Source organism: Rhinopithecus bieti, unplaced genomic scaffold, assembly GCF_001698545.2.
Source record: "Rhinopithecus bieti isolate Rb0 unplaced genomic scaffold, ASM169854v2 scaffold_39998, whole genome shotgun sequence".
Classification (NCBI taxonomy): Eukaryota; Metazoa; Chordata; class Mammalia; order Primates; family Cercopithecidae; genus Rhinopithecus; species Rhinopithecus bieti.
The window spans coordinates 530,815-548,463 of record NW_016816687.1 but is presented as its reverse complement, the minus strand read 5'-3'; the positions used below and the strand labels follow the sequence as shown (position 1 = coordinate 548,463).

At 50.3% G+C, this 17,649-nt stretch overlaps 1 long non-coding RNA gene across 1 annotated transcript; it reads left to right on the top strand.

The window, feature by feature from the left end:
• The first annotated feature begins 6,285 nt into the window (after positions 1–6,285).
• LOC108517249 (uncharacterized) lies at positions 6,286–10,342 on the top strand. The gene is made up of 3 exons (XR_001882054.1): positions 6,286–6,337; positions 8,214–8,374; positions 9,865–10,342. It is a non-coding gene; the product is annotated as an uncharacterized LOC108517249 (long non-coding RNA).
• The last annotated feature ends 7,307 nt before the right edge of the window (positions 10,343–17,649 follow it).

Below are 17,649 nucleotides of genomic sequence, written 5' to 3'. Positions count from 1 at the left end.
GGGTGCAGTGGCTTACACCTTTAATCCCAGCACTTTGGGAGGCTGAGGTGGGTGGATCATCTGAGGTCAGGAGTTCGAAATCAGTCTGGCCAACATGGCAAAACCCGTTTTTACTAAAAAAAAAAAACAAACAAAAATTAGCCAAGCATGGTGGTGGGCGCCTGTAGCCCCAGCTACTCGGGAGGCTGAGGCAGAAGAATCGCTTGAACTCAGGAGGCAGAGGCTGCAGTGAGCTGAGATCACGCCATTGCACTCCAGCCTGGGTGATAGAGTGAGACTCCATCTCAAAAAAAAAAACAAAACAAAAATACCCCCCTGGAATTAGTCTTCATGAGGCCTGACTATGTGGCCAGAGGCACATGCCCACCCCAGGGCCAATCCTGGTGGCCACCGGAGAGCAGTGTTCTCATGAGCAGAAGCCCTGGGTCACAGGTTGCTGCCCAGGTGGGCGGGTGCAGCTCCACCTGCAGCTCATAGACTGAGAACTTGGGAGTAGTGATTCCCATGGGTCAATCAGGGCACCAACAAGAAGGAATGGGTGGTAGGCAGCTCCAGACCAATAAACACCATGAAGCTGGCTCTCTGGATCAGAGAGAATGCTGAAAAAAATTAGACTGTCCTGGAGGCTGGAGTTTCGGGGTTTTCATCTCCCTGGGACTGGCCATGAATAAAGCACTCAACTTTACCACTTCTGGTTCCTGGAAGAGAAAATCCACTCAGCCAGTTCTGAATCACAGGCGCTGCAGCCAGGGCCTGGCCAAGTCTTGGGCACATTTCCAGAGAAGGGAGAAAGGGCTTCGAGAGCCAGGAGACATCCTTCCAGTAGCTGCTAAAATGTGATTTTTTTTTTTTTTTTTTTTTGATGGAGTCTTGCTTTGTCACCCAGGCTAGAGTGCAGTGGCGAGATCTTGGCTCACTGCAACCTCTGCCACCCGGGTTCAAGCAACCCCAGCCATCCGCCACTGCGCTCAGCTAATTTTTGTATTTTAAGTAGAGACGGGGTTTCACCATCTTGGCCAGGCTGGTCTTGAATTCCTGACCTTGTGATCCATCCACCTCCGCCTCCCAAAGTGCTGGGATTACAGGCATGAGCCACTGCACCTGGTGGGATGTTGCTACTGTTGCAATGCGAACCACCTTAACTTTTTGTTTACCCCAAATTAGAAATTAAACAACTTTCCTTTCAGTGTCACCAGTTTGTGATGCACTTTCATGACGATGGTTTATCTGAGTAGAAAATTGCCCTTGGCATCTATCCTACCCTCCCCTGGTCTGGAGGCCTGGGTATAGCTGAAGCCACAGCAGGGATGGGGGCAGGTAGGGAGTGGGAGTTGGGGAGTTGCCCATTTTCTCCCTTCTCTGGGATCAGGAGGGAAAAAAATGCCATTAATTTTGTTGTGATGAAAACCCCATCTCTACTAAAAATACACAAATTAGCCAGATGTGGTGGCAGGTGCCCCCCAGCTACTTGGGAGGCTGAGGCAGGAGAATCGCTTGAACCCAGGAGGCAGAAGTTGCAGTGAGTTGAGATAGCGCCACTGCACTCCAGCCTGGGCGACAGAGTGAGACTCCATTAAAACACACACACACACAAACACACACACACACACACACACACACACACACACACACACACACAGATAAATTGGAGAGAACTTGAATCTTTACAATATTGAGTCTTCTCGTCTGGGAAAGACCCATTTCTCTCTAATCCTCCAGGATGTTCTCAGTTCCAGCCCCTCTTCCCCACCATCCCAGGAATGGCAGTGACCTTTTGTACACACATGCCTTAGTCCCTCATCCTCCAGATACATTTAATCGCTTTGTCTCAGGCCTCCCTGCCAAGCTCCCACCTGGCACCAGCCTCGTGTCCTCTCCTCCCCAGCCTCAAATCCTGCCCTGGTTGTATCTAGGAACTTGGGCGGTGTGTTCCTCCACACCTCCAGGCTGCAGTTCACCGGCACACTCCTCCTGTCTCATCCACCAGGGATTCCTATCTGTCCCTTACATTGTTTCCCTCACCGTAGAGCCAAGCAGGAGGGGCCACATTCACCTTTCAGCTTGGTGCCCCACCCCCACCTCCCATTTGCTCACTCACATGCACAAGCTCATCTTGCTGCACCAATGAGTCTTCTGCCCCATGCTCACCCAGTCTTCCTTGGATTCCCAGGTGCTGTCCTGGGTGTGGCCAGTGGTGGTGCTCAGTAAACGCATGCTGGATGGAAGGGGAGACAGCACGACAGCACCATGGTGGGGTGGGGGGCAGTGTGTGTCCACCAGCTCTCGGTAGGATTTTTTTTTTTTTTTTTTTTGAGATGGAATCTCGCTCTTGTGGCCCAGACTGGAGTGCAATGGTGCAATCTCAGCTCACTGCAACCTCTGCCTCCTGGCTCCAAGCAATTCTCTTACCTCAGCCTCCCGAGTAGCTGGGACTATAGGCGCCCAACACCACTCCCAGCTAATTTTTGTATTTTCAGTAGAGATGGGGTTTCGCCATGTTGGCCAGGCTGGTCTCGAACTCCTGACCTCAGGTGATCCACCCGCCTCGGCCTCCCAAAGTGCTGGGATAACAGGCATGAGCCACCACGCCAGGCCTCATTAGGATCTTAAGTCAGGAATTGGGTTCATCCCTGTGGTCAGCTCTGCAGCACCCAGGGGTTTGGAGGCCCTGAAGAAGGGGCACCTGGAGAATTTGAGAACAAGACCAGGAAAATCTCCCTTGGAGCCCTTAGCACAGGGAACCATTTACAGCATGAAGAGTTGGTTGCCCCCCCTGCCCCAGCACATGCCTGAATCACAGCCTAACCCTGGAAGACCCCTGAAAAGGAAGAGAGACCTGGGAGATGTAAGGCATCTGGATGGAGAGTGTTCTTTCTTTTTTCTTTCTTTTTCTTTTTTGGAAACAGACTCTTGCTGTGTTGCCCAGGATGGAGTGCAATGGTGCCATCTTGGCTCACTGCAACCTCCACCTCCTGGGTTCAAGCGATTTTCCTGCCTCAGCCTCCCGAGTAACTGGGATTACAGGCATCCACCACCACGCCTGGGTAATTTTTTTATTTTTAGTACAGACTGGGTTTCGCCATGTTGGCCAGGCTGGTCTCATATTCCTGGCCTCGAGTGATCTGCTTGCCTTGGCCTCCTAAAGTGCTGGGATTACAGGTGTGAGCCACCATGCCCACCCCTGGATTGAGAATGTTCTAAAGACAGGAGCTTTTGGGAACGCTGCAGCAGGAGACTTGCAGGTGTGCAGAGGGCTCTTGGGGGCTTCATGAGCAGCTGGAGGTGACCCCTCTCTCCACATTCTTAAACAGGGGTTCTCAGCCAAGACAGTAAGACTGGAAATAAAGACAACGAAAAGCAGTCCAAAGATTAGAAAGCAAGAGACAATATTATCATTCTTGGCAGAGAGTGTTTATATTTACCCAGAAAGTCCAAGAGGATTCATTGCAAAACAGAACTGCTAAGAAAGCCTGGAAAAGTGGTCTGATAAAGACCCACAGCTTCCTGCACACCAGGGATGAGCTGACCGGAAAATAAAGTGGAAAAGGCCTCATTTACAGCATCAATAAAGTGATAAACGACACCAGCTTAACATGAAACAGGCAAGACCCACAGAAAGAAAACGAGAAAACCATAAAAAGGGCAAAAAGACGCGCCTTGTTAAAGAGCAATGGTTCTTCCCCAGATGGGAAGACCCACTAGCGTGAAGATTCAAGTTCTCTCCAACTTGACCCGTTTTTATTGCAATTCCAATGGGAAAATAATTCCAAAACCATTTTCACTGGTGTTTGACAGAAAAATGCTTATGTTCCTTAAAAAGAGGAGGTGCAGGCCGGGTGCAGTGGCTCACGTCTGTAATCCCAGCACTATGGGAGGCTAAGGCGGGTGGATCAGGGGTTCAAGACCTGCCTGGCTAACATGGCGAAACCCTGTCTCTACTAAAACTATAAAAATTAGCTGGGCGTGATGGTGTGTGCCTGTAGTTCCAGCTACTCGGGAGGCTAAGGCAGGAGAATCGCTTGAACCCGGGAGGCAGAGGTTGCAGTGAGCCGAGATCATGCCACTGCCCTCCAGACAGAGCAGTAGAGTGAGACAGTCTCAAAAAAAAAAAAAAGAGAGATGTGGTAGGGCTGAGGGGCATTGCCATGCCCGTGAATTACCTACTACTGTGTGCATGCCTGAAGGGACAGGGAAGGGGCTTCCTCTCCAGCTGCCTAGAGGAACATTGCAGCCAGCTCTCTTAGCAAAGCCACACAGTCACTGTGGGCTTGGGAAGTGTGGGGGCACCTCCTATGTCGTGCTGGGTCTGAGAGGCTCAGGCCTTGTGGCTGTTTCCCCCTGGTGGGGGTCCCAGGACAAATGATGTTGCCAACAGTGTGTTCGAAAACCACCATGGTGGGAGGGATGAGCGTCTCCTGCAGGTCATGACACTCCAGGCTGGTCAGCATCGGAGAACAGGGCATGACTGTGGGCCCTGGGGAAGGTGACCTGTCTTAGTCTGTGTGGGCTATTATAACAAAATGCCTTAAACTAGGTGGCTTATAAACAAGGGAAATATATTTTTCACAGTTCTGGAGGCTGGGAAGTCCAAGATAAGGCACAGGCAGATTCGGTGTCTGTTGAGAGTCCGTTTTCTGGTAGAAGGAGGTGCCTTATGTAGTGGAAGGGGTCAGGGAGCTCTTTGGAGCCTCTTTTATACAGGCACTCATCCCATTCACCTCCCACAGGCCCCATTTCTAACATCATCACATTGGTGATTAGGTTTCAACATATGAATTTGGAGGGGGGTAACGTGAACATTCAGACCACAGCAGGACCTAATTGGCTGAGCCCAGCTCACAAACTAGACTTGCGAGATGGCTGTTTGCTGAGGTGTCCTTGGCCCTGACCGGGCTGAGGGGGCTCAGTAGGGCTCTCGAGGGTCTTAGCATTGTGAAGAACTTGGGGGAGAAAGATAGGGCAGGGCAGGAGGACGGCAAGGGCCTGGCTGTTGGCCACAGAGTGACCTCTGTCCCCACCCTCTCCCGCGGCTTCCTGGGGCTGAGAGGCACAGTCTGGAGTCTTTTCTGGTCTGCAGCTCCTTTGTTGTGTGACTTGAACTATGCTTCCTCTTGGTGCCTCAGTTTCCCCGTTGGTAACTGGGGCATTGGCTGGATTTCAGGGCTCAACAGGGCTCCCTTTCTTGGCAGGTGGAAACTGCCATCTTATAAAGGGGAACCTAAATGCTGCCGGCTGGGACCACTGGGTGGACCGGGCCAGAGCTGAAGGCCCAGGAGAGATGGAGAGAGGTTCCATCCCGAGTGGGGCTCTTCTAGGCCCTGGAGTCTCAGGCCACTCATGCCACTACAGAGGGAGAGACAGGGGCTGCATGGAGAGGGCGTGGACCCATGAGGGGGTCAGGGTTCCCAACCCCGCATCAAGCTTTCCCCTGAACCTGGAGATCTCTCCTTTCCAAACGGGCCTGGAACCAGCTGTTGGCATCAAGTCCTTGCGCGCATGACCCAGAGAGCTTCCCCTCTCCCTCCTTCCAGCCTGCTGCTTCCATGCTAGATTCCGGGCCAGGTTGCCGCAGGATTCATGGGAGGGCCGAGAGGGAGCTGCTGGCTTTTCCACCTCCGAGCCGAGGTTACTCCTAGATTCATGGGAAGCCATAAACCCGTGCCCTATTTCTGCTCTAATTGAGGCGATTTGTATTGTGACTAAAATAATCAGAGACAATTTTATTGGAATATTTTAAAAAATAATTACAGCCCATATATTTAAGTTATACAACTGCAGTGACAATTTGATTGGGTTCCCCAGGGCCCCAACTTGAAGAACCTGTGCGGGAACCACCCCATCCCTGCCTCCAGCACCCTCCACCTCCCCCAAATCTCGGGCAGAGGTGATATTGACAGATGCAGCCCCTAAGGCCTGAGGCTCGGTCAGGGACTTTCCAGTAGGCATGTCTTAAAAACTTGGGGGCAGCCATGCCAGTCCAGCGACCCCAGAGTGCCGTAGGGAGGTGAGGAAGAGCTAGGGGGGTGCTCTGGAGTCTGGCTCAGCTCTGGCCTTTGTGGTGGGTGTCTGTGCCCTGCCATCCAGCATGCAGTCACTGACCTTCTTCTGTTCACCACATTCTTCTCTGGGGACCTCCTGCCTTTGTCCTCCTGCTTCTGAACGGCAGACTGTCCCAAAAGCTCTGCAGTTGACCAATCAGAGCATTGCATTCTCCAGTCATGGTGATTGGTTTAGGGCTAAGCACATGACCCAATCAGAGCCAATGACATTGCAGATGCCACAGATGGACTCCCGAGTGGTTGGGGATCCGGAGCCGCAGGCTGCCATCTTGCCCCAGGTGGGCACTGGAGATTGGGGCTGGTGTAGAGAAGACCCTGGCAGAGAGATGTGGATGGGGCAGGGTCCTGGTGGCATCATTTGAGATTCTGAACGTGGAGCTGGGGCTGCTTCCAGAGTTTTTGGATATATGAGCCAATACATCCCATTTTGGCTTCAACCTGCTGTAGCTGTAGGACTGTGGCCAAGAGTTATATTTCTATGAGTCCCTCAAGCTTGTTTCCCCACCTCTAAAGGGAGAGAGTAATCACTCCCGTGGCCTGTTATGCATCGTCATTATCTGTCTATAGTAGAGATATCTTGGTGTATAGCGCCAAGCAGAGGACTTGGACAGAGTTAACCACTCAATAAATAGCAGCCATAGCTGTCGTCAGGAGCATTGTGGAGCACTGGATGCTGTCGCTGGTATAAGGTGTGGGCAGAGGAGACAGGGAGAGGCTACCAGGCAATGTCCCAGCCCAGAAGGAGGCCCTGCCCCGACATGCTCATGGGTGGCAGAAGCATAGTTCCTGCTGGCTCAGCAGTGCCTCCTTGCCTTCTTCCATCAGGGCCCCTCCTGCTCAGCCAGGGTCCTGTACTGTGCCCAAACCAGTTCTGCATTGTCCCTCCCCAAATAGCACAGGCTGGAAGGAAGGAGCTAGGGAAGTGAGGAGGGGCTGGGGATGGTGGGGAAGGGCAGCAGCCATAGCTCCAGCACAGTAGGATCTGACTATGCCCGGGAGAGCCTGGATCACTGGGTGCTGTGGTGCCCAGCGTGGCTCCTTCCTCTTAGCGATCCCCCCAGCTCTTTGCTGAGCTGTTGGATGCCTCAGTGTTCCCAGGCAAATCCCCCTGGGGCTCTACCTTTGGAGCTGAGTCGTGTCTGGCCTGCACATCCACCAGCCCCGCACCACCACCGGGCACTGAAGGCCAAAAGTGGATTCAAACTCCCACCCGCTCTGAGCAGGTTTTCTCTCCTAGGGGCAGCCTTTACCCGGAAGCCACAGCTGTTAAAGCTGCTAGCGGGTGGTGGGGGCCTTGTGGCTCTGCTCCCAAGAAAGCCTTCTCTTCACTGGCTTCAAACCATCTTAGTCTTAGATAACTGCAAGGGCCTCGGGGATAGCCCCCAGGTCTACCTTGTGGGAATGACACCTTCCACTCTTGAAGGCTTGTCCCATGAGTCCACTAGTAAGGGAAGGGCTGAAAGGAGCGCTGGAGCGGAAACATTCAGCTGGCTCTTGAGTCCCCAGGCCCTCCTGACTGCACATTTTAGTGGAGACATACACACTCGCCCAGTTGCACACACTCACATATACACATATGCACACGCACACACACAGGCACACGTTCACATGGGCATGTCACACATACATGTGTGCGTGCTCACACCCATGCACACTCTCACATGGGCTTGTCACGCATACACACATATGTGCGTGCTCACACACTCTCACATGTGCACAATCGCACACATGCACACTGTCACAGGGGCATGTTCACACCCATGCACACTCTCACATATGCACAGTTGCTCACATCGGCATGGTTATACACATGCATACTCACATTGTGCATGCTTACACACACACACACACTCCTACACATGTCCACACTCTTTCATGCATGCTCTCACATGAACCAAAGTACTTGTCTCTTCTGCCTACAGCAGAGCAGAGGTGTGTCCGTCGGTGCCCCATGGTGTTTCTCAGGATCCATGCATTCCAAGTACTGTGTGTTGTCAGCCAGGAGATTGCCTGCTCCTGTGTGGCTGCGTTCTCTCCAGTCCTGAAGGTCTTTATAAACATTGGTGCCACCTATCTTGCAGGACATTCTCTGCCTGGCCCCAGAAGCCTCTGCAGAGGTCGCCTGATTTCAAACATTCTCTTCTGTCATTACAGCTTATGTTCCACAGATGTCTTTGAAAATCCTGCCACCTTCACAGGCCCAGACATGAATGTGCCAAGGACATCAGGACCAGCAGGACATAAAACCCTCACGGTCACAGGGAGAAAGTCAGATCCTGGGCACCTGACACAGCCACGCTCAGATCTCAACATGTGTATGGCAATGGGTGTGATGGAGGTGCCCCCTGCCTCTGGATCTGGGTTACATGCCCCCCTTCTTTGGGTCCTAGAAGGAACAGCCTGGCAGTGGGCACACCCCTTCCTCTCCCAGCAATGACCTGGCAGACTCCCTGCCCCCAGTGATGGCCTTAGGGATTCCCAGCCATCACCCCTCTCCGGGAACCCCTCATTCTGTCCTTCCATAGGGCCACCACCCAGACAGGCCCCCTCGACCTTTCCCACCACCCTCTGCACAACTAGGGTGGGCAGTGCCCCACCCAAAGCACTGCATGCTCCCCCCACTCATTGTCACAGTAGGTACAGGACATGGGTCTACTAGATCTCAGACACTACAGTCAGTACCTGCCAGTCCATTCCCGGGAAGATCTCTGCTCCCCACCACGGTGTCACTGAGCCAATTCCTCCAGCACAGCCCCACAGAGGGAGGCCCTTTTGTGTCTTGCCCATCACCTGGCTGGCCAGATCTGCTCAGCTCTTCCCTGACTCAAGAAAGACAAGAGAGCTGTGTTAGTCCATTTTCATGCTGCTATAGAGAACTGTCTGAGACTGGGTAATTTATGAAGGAAGAGGTTTAATGACTCACAGTTCAGCATGGCTGTGGAGGCCTCAGGAAACTTACAATCATGGCAGAAGGCAAAGGAGAAGCAAGGCACCTTCTTCACAAGGCAGCAGGAAGAAGTGCTGAGCACGGGGGGAAGAGCCCCTTATAAAACCATCACATCTCGTGAGAACTCACTCACTATCACAAGAACAGCATGGGGAGCCGCCCCATGATCCAATTACCTCCACCTTATCTCTCCCGTGACACATAGGGATTATAAGGATTACAATTCAAGATGAGACTTGGGTGGGGACACAAATCCTAACTATATCAAGTGCTCTGTGGTCCCAGATAAGCCAAGAAGCCTTCATGGAGGAGGTCACCCCTTCCTGTGGCCTCCAGACTCAGTGGGAGGCCTAGGTCAGGGGTCCCCTAAGGGGGCTGGCATGGATATCACATGTGCCATGGCACACCCTGAGGGTAGGCAGCCTTGAGCAGTGGGCGGGGAGCTGGGCCTGCAGGAACACAGAGCCCTGAGGTCTTGCCCTTGGATCCCTGGTCTGGGCTCCTTGGGGGCTCTGGGAGAAAGTCTTCTGTCCCCTGCTGGTGCTGGTGATGTGGTACAGATAACCTGGAAACCCTAAAAGAAGCAGGGAGGGAGGGAAGGTTGCTGAGAGGTGGTCAAAGAACCTGTTGTGTAGACCAGGGGGCCAGGGAGGTGCAAGAGGAGTCCAGGTGGGGGCTGCGGGAGGAACAGACAGCAGACTGGTTCATCCCCTGGCTCCCCTTCTGAAACCCCAGGAGATGAATAGATCCAGCCCAAAAGGGGCTTCAGGAAGACTGCTCCCAGCACCTCTGTGCTGCCAGTCCCAAAGGCACCCACCCGACCCCCACACACGCCGCATCTCCACTCCTTGTATGCAGGAGGAAACTGAGGCCCAGGGACCTGGAGATGTGTCTGCTCCAGGTCACACCGTAGGCTGTGGGGGTCCAGAACCCAGACCTGTGGATTGCGCCAGGCTCTAGCCAATGACTGCTCCAAACCACTGTGCCTCCCCAGCTCTCTGACGTTCTCATCTGCAAAATGGGACATCAGGTCAGAAGGTCTTCAATACCCCTTCCAGCTGGGAGAGAGTTTTGGGACCTCTCTCTCCAGGTCTTCATGAGTCCAGCAGGAGCTCTGGCAGGTCCAGGGTCCCCTCCTTCCTTCTGCTGCCACTGCTCAGCACCCTATCCTTTTTAAAATTAGCTCTGTGAATTACAGAAGTAATACCAGCTTGCTTGTTAACGTGTTTCAAACAGCACAGAAGGGTTCAAGGTGGAAGCTGAAAGTACTCCCCAGTCTCCCCCAAATCCCCAAGCCCATCTCTGCGAGGTCCCACGTGGCCTTTGGGGAATGTATGTACTGTCCCGTCTTCCCATAGAAGCCAGAAGGGAAGTCTGGAATCAGTGAGCCAGGTATAGTCCTGAGCCCAGGCCCAGAGATCCCACAACCATGCCAGCCCCTGCCTGCACCAGCCCCCTCCCTGTGCCAGCCACCCCCCGTCTATCTATGCGGGCCTCCTACCACCAAGCCCATCGATAGGGGCTCATTATTCCGTCCTGTCTCCCTAGGATGGGGCAGAGTGACAGCTGTTCCGTGTTTAATTACCGATGGGCTGAGGCTATGCCAATCCATGAATAAAATTACAGTCGTTCTGCAATGCAAATATTGCGGGCCTCCGTCTGAGGGTGCGTGCGGGGCTGATTTTCATTGGCTGACTTTTTTAATGAAAAAAGTTTTATTACATTTTAAAGAACATTCGTAATGATGAAATTCACACACCTCAAGATTTATACAGCACTGCAAACAAGTGGCAGGAGAAAGGGAGTTATTTATAACTTCAAATAGGCTCCTATCCTCTGGTTGCATTGTTTTAGGGTGCAGAGCATTGTTAGCTGATAATTGCTTTAATGGTAAATGCAGAAACTTAGAACCAAGTATCGGAAGTGTCTAAACAAGGAGAAGCCTCAGCCAAGATGGGGGCGAGTTGACCTTATGGGTGGGGAGGGAGAAAAAGGAGGGAGAAAAGGGAGCTCGCTCTCACCAGGGCTCCTGGGATAAGAACACATGGCAGACGTTCAGCACAGGCAGAGGTTTGCCATCTGTGGGTGCCCACTGGGCAGAGGTTCAGCTTATGGTGAATGAACTTGGAGACGTGACATCCTCCTGTCGGAGCCGCGACTGCAGGGCTTCCTCCTCCTGTGGTCGCTGTGGGATTTCCTTCCAAGTGGTGTATCCATGCTGTGTGACTGGAAATCTCATCTGAGCACAGCTGGATGGGTGATAATGCAAACTTTCGATTCCATCATCTAAATCCATACAGATAGGAATACAGGAAGGCGAGTATTTCCTGTTGAATGGGACTGGAGGTGGCATTTCCTTTGCTAAGCCTTCCCTGCAGATCCTTCCCTCTCGGGACGCAGCTGAGCTCAAGAGCAGTATAGCTGAGAGAGGCTTCTCCAGCTGGCCCTGGTCCCCATCTCTAAACAGAACAGAACCTGCTTCAACTTAACACCGTCGACACATTCATTCGTTCATTTTGCCGACATGTGTTTATTGAAAGCTTACTACGAGCCGGGCTCCTGGCACATTCGGATAAGGAGGATGTAGTCTGTGGCCTCCAAAAGCGACTGAACAGGCAAGACCTATTCCCAGAGACAACTGAGCCTCACTAAACATCAGTGTGACAAGGACAGTAATGGAGGTATAAATGCCTAGGGACAGGGACAGCACAGGAGAGGGCCTGGCTGTGTCTAGGGGTGGAGAGGTCAGAGAAGGGGCCATGCAAGCCAGCCTTGAAGGATGCAGAGGTGTTTGGAGTGGGCACATGCTTGGCAGGGCAGCAGGGTGACCATCAAAGGTACCCTCTAACTTGAGGTCTGTGGGAGGGAGGGGGACTTTGAGTGTCTGGAACATGGGGTGGTGTCTATGTTGGGGTGCAATTGGGATGTGGTGGAGAGTCAGGTGGAGGAGCCTGACCTGCTTCCTGGGGCATCTCTGCTGCTTAGAGCTGGGGTTCAGGGGCTCTGGAGGCCTCATGGAATGCCTATAGATGGTGGGGGGAGGGAGGGTGTCTGGGATAGGGATTGGGCCAGCCAGCAGGCACATGAAACAGAAGGAGAAATCAGTGACTCCTGCTTCTCTTCTCTTGGAGGTCAGCCAAGCCTGGGTGTCTCCTGTTCATTCAGCAAAAGACCTCATCCTGGAACAAGCGTGCAAAAGGAGACAGGGCAGAATTCTAAACCGGCTGCAAGGCTCCATCTCAGTGTCCTCCCCCACTTCGGCATGCCTATGCGTGCACGCTGACTTCTGTGCATGGGTTTACATGTGTGTATGTCTCTGTATATGTGTGTGTGTGTATGTACTTTAGTGTGTGTTTTCATGTGTGTGCATGCCTGTGCATGCTTTTATGTGTTTGTGCTGAGTGTACATGTGTCTGTGCATGTTTGTGTATGTGCAGGTATGTGTGGTGTGCCATGTCTGTGTGAGCTTGTGTATACATGTCCGTGTGTGTATGTCAAGCACAAGGGTGTGTGCTTGTGTGAATGTGCACTCATGTATGCATTTAAGGATTTGTGTATGTTCGTGTTTGTGGATGTTTGCGTGTGTGTGAGGGTGCGTGCTCATTAGGGGATCTGTGCCTAGACCAGACGCTGGGGTTTTTCTGTTTCATTTTTAAGATAGAGTCTCACTATTGTCACCCGAGCTGGAATTCAGTGGTGCAGTCATGGCTCACTGCAGTCTCTAACTCTTGGGCTCAAGCAATCCTCCCACCTCAGCCTCCTGAGTAGGTGAGACTACAGGCGTGAACTGCCATATCTGGCTAATTTTAAACTTTTCATAGAAAGGGGGTCTCACTATGTTGCCCAGGTTGGTCTCAAACTCCTGGCCTCAAGTGATCCTCCCACCTCAGCCTCCCAAAGTGCTGGAATTACACACAGGAGTGAGCCACTGCAACCAGCCCAGACACTGAGATTTTTAAAATTAGTCTGACACTCTGGAACCCACACAGTCTGACACCACCACTGGCGGTGATTCTAAAGTGAATCCCATACAGCCATGCACGCAGCCCCTGCCCTTGGGTGGCTCGGATCCCTGAGGTCTCCTTGGTGAGGGGAAGAAAACAGAAGCCTAAATAATAGCGGCTGCCTCATGGAGCAGCACAGGCCAGGCTCGGGGCAGTGGGGGTAAGAGGATGTCTAACGACAGTTAGGCTGGTCCTGTACTCACCCAGAGCCAGAAGTGAGGGAGCGCCAGCCAGGCCCGGGGCAGCCTCAGGGGCCCTGAAGATGGGAAGGGTGCCCAGATGCCTGTGGTACCTGGGAGTGCACATGAGTGTGTGTGTACATATATGTGAGTGTACAGGTGTGCATATCTGTGTCAGTGTGAATAAACACATCTGTGTGAGTATTTGTGTGCAGATAGGCATGTTGGTGCCTGTATATGTGCACATGTGACCTGTGTTTCCCGACCCAGGAACAACTGTCTGTTGACCAAAGTTACCCAAAGTCTCATGGAAGAGGTGGGGATGGGGGAGGGAGGACAGGGCAGATATCCCACTCTTGTCCTTCCCCACAGTGGCCCTCTGACCTGCCAGCATCACAGCCCTCAGGAAACAAGCCATCCTGCTGGCTGGAGAGAGTGGCCAGTGGGCATCAGGTATACTCCAGGGCACTCTGTGGGGTGGGAGTTCATTGTCGGCACCGGAGGCTTGTTTTATTTTTTCTTTTCTTTTCTTTTCTTTTCTTTTTTTTTGGAAACAGGGTCTAGCTATGTTGCCCGAGCTGGGGTGCTGTGGCACGATCATGGCTCACTGCAGTCTTGACCTCCCAGGCTGAAGCAATCCTCTCACCTTAGCCTCCCTGATAGGTGGGACTACTGGTGCATGTTCTACCATGCCCAGCTAATTTTTGTATTTTTTTTTTTTAAGAGATGGGATTTTCCCATATTGCCCAAGCTAGTCTTCAACTCCTGGCTCAAGCAATCTAACTGCCTCAGCCTCCCAAAGTGCAGAGATTACAAATGTGTGTTGCCAAGTCCAGCCCTGTTCTCTTCTTAATGGCTTACTTGGGGTTTCAGTGATGACAGGGTCATTATTGGGTTTCAGGAACCTTCCTTAAGCGGCTGAAACAATCTGTTGAGCTCTGCTTCCTCTTCCCTCTTCCAGGCTGAAGGAGCTGGAGGAGCTTGGGGCCTCCTTGGGGGAAGCCAGGGAGATTTGGTGATTAAGTGAATGGAATCTGCCCATTATGGTAAAAATAGCGGAGTTGTGGTTGGTGGAGGCACAGAAGCCCGGCTGAATGGACCAAGGAGTGTCTGGCAGTGAGGAAGTCCAGTTCTGATGATTTATTAAGGTGCACCCAGGAACCTTCAGAACGAAGACCCAAAGATGCAGGAAATGGTGTCCATTCTTCTGCTTAGGTTCAACAACATATGGACAGCCATGTCGAAACAGGATTGGACAGCAAAGGCTGATAGACTGAATGGCAAAACCCGGCCAGGCCTGTCCGTCTAGATTCTTCTTAGCCTCTCCAAGCAGCGTTCCTTTCTTCTGGGAAGGGGACAAGACCCTTTCTGGAATGGGGAGTCTCATGACCTACAGTCAAACAAGGTAGGTTAGGGAATTTCTTTTATTTTATTTTACTTTACTCTAAGTTAAGGTATACAAGTGCAGAAGGTGCAGGTTTGCTACATAGGTATACATGTGCCATGGTAGTTTGCTGCACCTATCAACCAGTCATCTAGGTTTTAAGCCCTGCATATCTTAGGTATTTATCCTAATGCTCTCCCTCCCCTTGCCCCTCAACCCCAACACAGGACCCAGTATGTGTTGTTCCCCTCCCTGTGTCCATATGTTTCTATTGTTCAACTCCCACTTACGAGTGACAACATGTGGTGTTTGGTTTTCTGTTCTTNGCAGTGAGGAAGTCCAGTTCTGATGATTTATTAAGGTGCACCCAGGAACCTTCAGAACGAAGACCCAAAGATGCAGGAAATGGTGTCCATTCTTCTGCTTAGGTTCAACAACATATGGACAGCCATGTCGAAACAGGATTGGACAGCAAAGGCTGATAGACTGAATGGCAAAACCCGGCCAGGCCTGTCCGTCTAGATTCTTCTTAGCCTCTCCAAGCAGCGTTCCTTTCTTCTGGGAAGGGGACAAGACCCTTTCTGGAATGGGGGAGTCTCATGACCTACAGTCAAACAAGGTAGGTTAGGGAATTTCTTTTTATTTTATTTTACTTTACTCTAAGTTAAGGTATACAAGTGCAGAAGGTGCAGGTTTGCTACATAGGTATACATGTGCCATGGTAGTTTGCTGCACCTATCAACCAGTCATCTAGGTTTTAAGCCCTGCATATCTTAGGTATTTATCCTAATGCTCTCCCTCCCCTTGCCCCTCAACCCCAACACAGGACCCAGTATGTGTTGTTCCCCTCCCTGTGTCCATATGTTTCTATTGTTCAACTCCCACTTACGAGTGACAACATGTGGTGTTTGGTTTTCTGTTCTTGTGATAGTTTGCTGAGAATGACGGTTTCCAGCTTCATCTATGTCCCTGCAAAGGATATGAACTCATCCTTTTTTATGGCTGCATAGTATTCCATGGTGTGTATGTGCCACATTTTCTTTATCCAGCCTATCATTGATGGGCATTTGGGTTGGTTCCAAGTTTTTGCTATTGTAAATAGTGCTGCAACAAACATACATATGTATGTGTCTTTACAGTAGAATGATTTATAATCTTTTGGGTATATACCCATTAATGGAATTGCTGGGTCAAATGGCATTTCTGGTTCTAGATCCTTGAGGAATCGTCACACTGTCTTCCACAGTGGTTGAACTAATACACACTCCCACCGACAGTGTAAAAGCATTCCTGTTTCTCCACAGACTCGCCAGCATCTATTGTTTCCTGACTTTTTAATAATAGCCTTTCTGACTGGCGGTTTTGATTTGTATTTCTCTAATGATTGGCTAACAAACATATGAAAAAAAGCTCATCATCACTGATCATTAGAGAATTTCTTTATGCCCAGTTTTTACACAGAAAGGCAGAGGGAAAGTTAGAGTTATATTTTAAGTTTTATGGCTGGCTTTGGGGAAGAGCTTCGGATTCTATGACCTGCCTTGGGGAAAAGGGATTCTAGTTTTTATGGTTGGCCTCAGGAGAGAACGGGACTGAGAAACAGGAGGGCAGGAGAAGGTCAGAGAAAAACTTTTATTTTGGAGGCTGTTTCTGGGGCCCTCATTTTGGGCCCGCAGCAATAACTGGGCCAGAGGAAGAGTGACGGGGGCTCACTGGGCGGACTCAGAGCTGGATTGTCCACCCGCAGAGCTCTTCTCCCCATAGACGCCCCCTACCCAGGAGGGCATTGTGAGTCCGTTTCACAGGCCAGGAAACCGAAGCTCAGAGAGGTTGTGCAGCTGCCTGGGGCCACTCAGCAGACAAAGCCAGAGCTGTCGCCTGCACCAAGACCACCTAAGCCCAAGGTGCCGTCTCCCCCATGCAGCTCTCCTTTCCTGCCACTCAGCAGGGAACTCGAGAGTCCGGAGATGGGGACTAACCCTGGGGCAGACACTGGGCAGCCGAGATGCTGGAAAATGCTCAAGGTTTCCTTTCATCACAGCCCAGTTCACAGCACCTCGTTTACCAATTGTGTTCTGAGAAAACAGCAACAACAGAAAGGCACCAATGAGGAAGCGGCTGAAGCTCTGGGCTGAGTCTGCGTTTCAGGATTCAGAGGCTGCACTGGGAAGAAGGGCCTGCCTTGGGGGCTGAAAGCAAATCCTAACTCCTACTGCATGTGATATAAAGGGTTACAAAACTAGGTATAAATGCATCTCTCTAAAGTCACTCTTCTTTCTGTGTGTATATATACAAATATTTGTATTTATTTATTATTTCTAAAAAATAATTGTGTTTACTGTTGTGTGTATTATTGTATTGTGTTTATTATTCCTTGTGTTTCATTGTATTGCATTGTATTATTTATCTATAGTGTTTACTATCTATTGTATTTATTATCTATTGTATTTATTATTGTATCTATTGTATTTATTATTCCTGAAAGAGTTTGTACTTATTATTTATATATTGGATTTATTTATTATTGTATTTACTATTATCGTATTATATTTATTATTTATTGTATTTGTTATTCCTAAAAGAGTTTTTTGGAAACTCTGTATTTATTATTCCAAGACAATGTTGTATTGTAGTTTATCATTCCCCTTAAAGGTATTTTATAGTTTATAATTTTATTATATATATATTTAACATATTTTAATATTTCATATTAGATAATCACACTTTATTATACATTTACATATTTATACTATTTATATATTTATAACATTTATATATTTTTATATTATTTTAGTAACACTAACATTGTATTTATTATTCCTAAAGAAGTTTGAGGCAAGATTAACTTGATAGGATAAAGTCAAGTACTACAATGCTGTTTTTTTGGCACCCAGAACTGGTATGCAGATCCACCAATATTCTTTAGTCAAGTTCTGACTGAAGAATCTGACTTAAGTTCTGAAGTGGAGGTAAGTGGATAAGCCCAACCCTAGGTCTCTTGTATTTTAGAGCTTGCTGTATATATTGCTGTGAATACGCAATACGATTTAACCACAGCATAGCAACTTAACCAAGG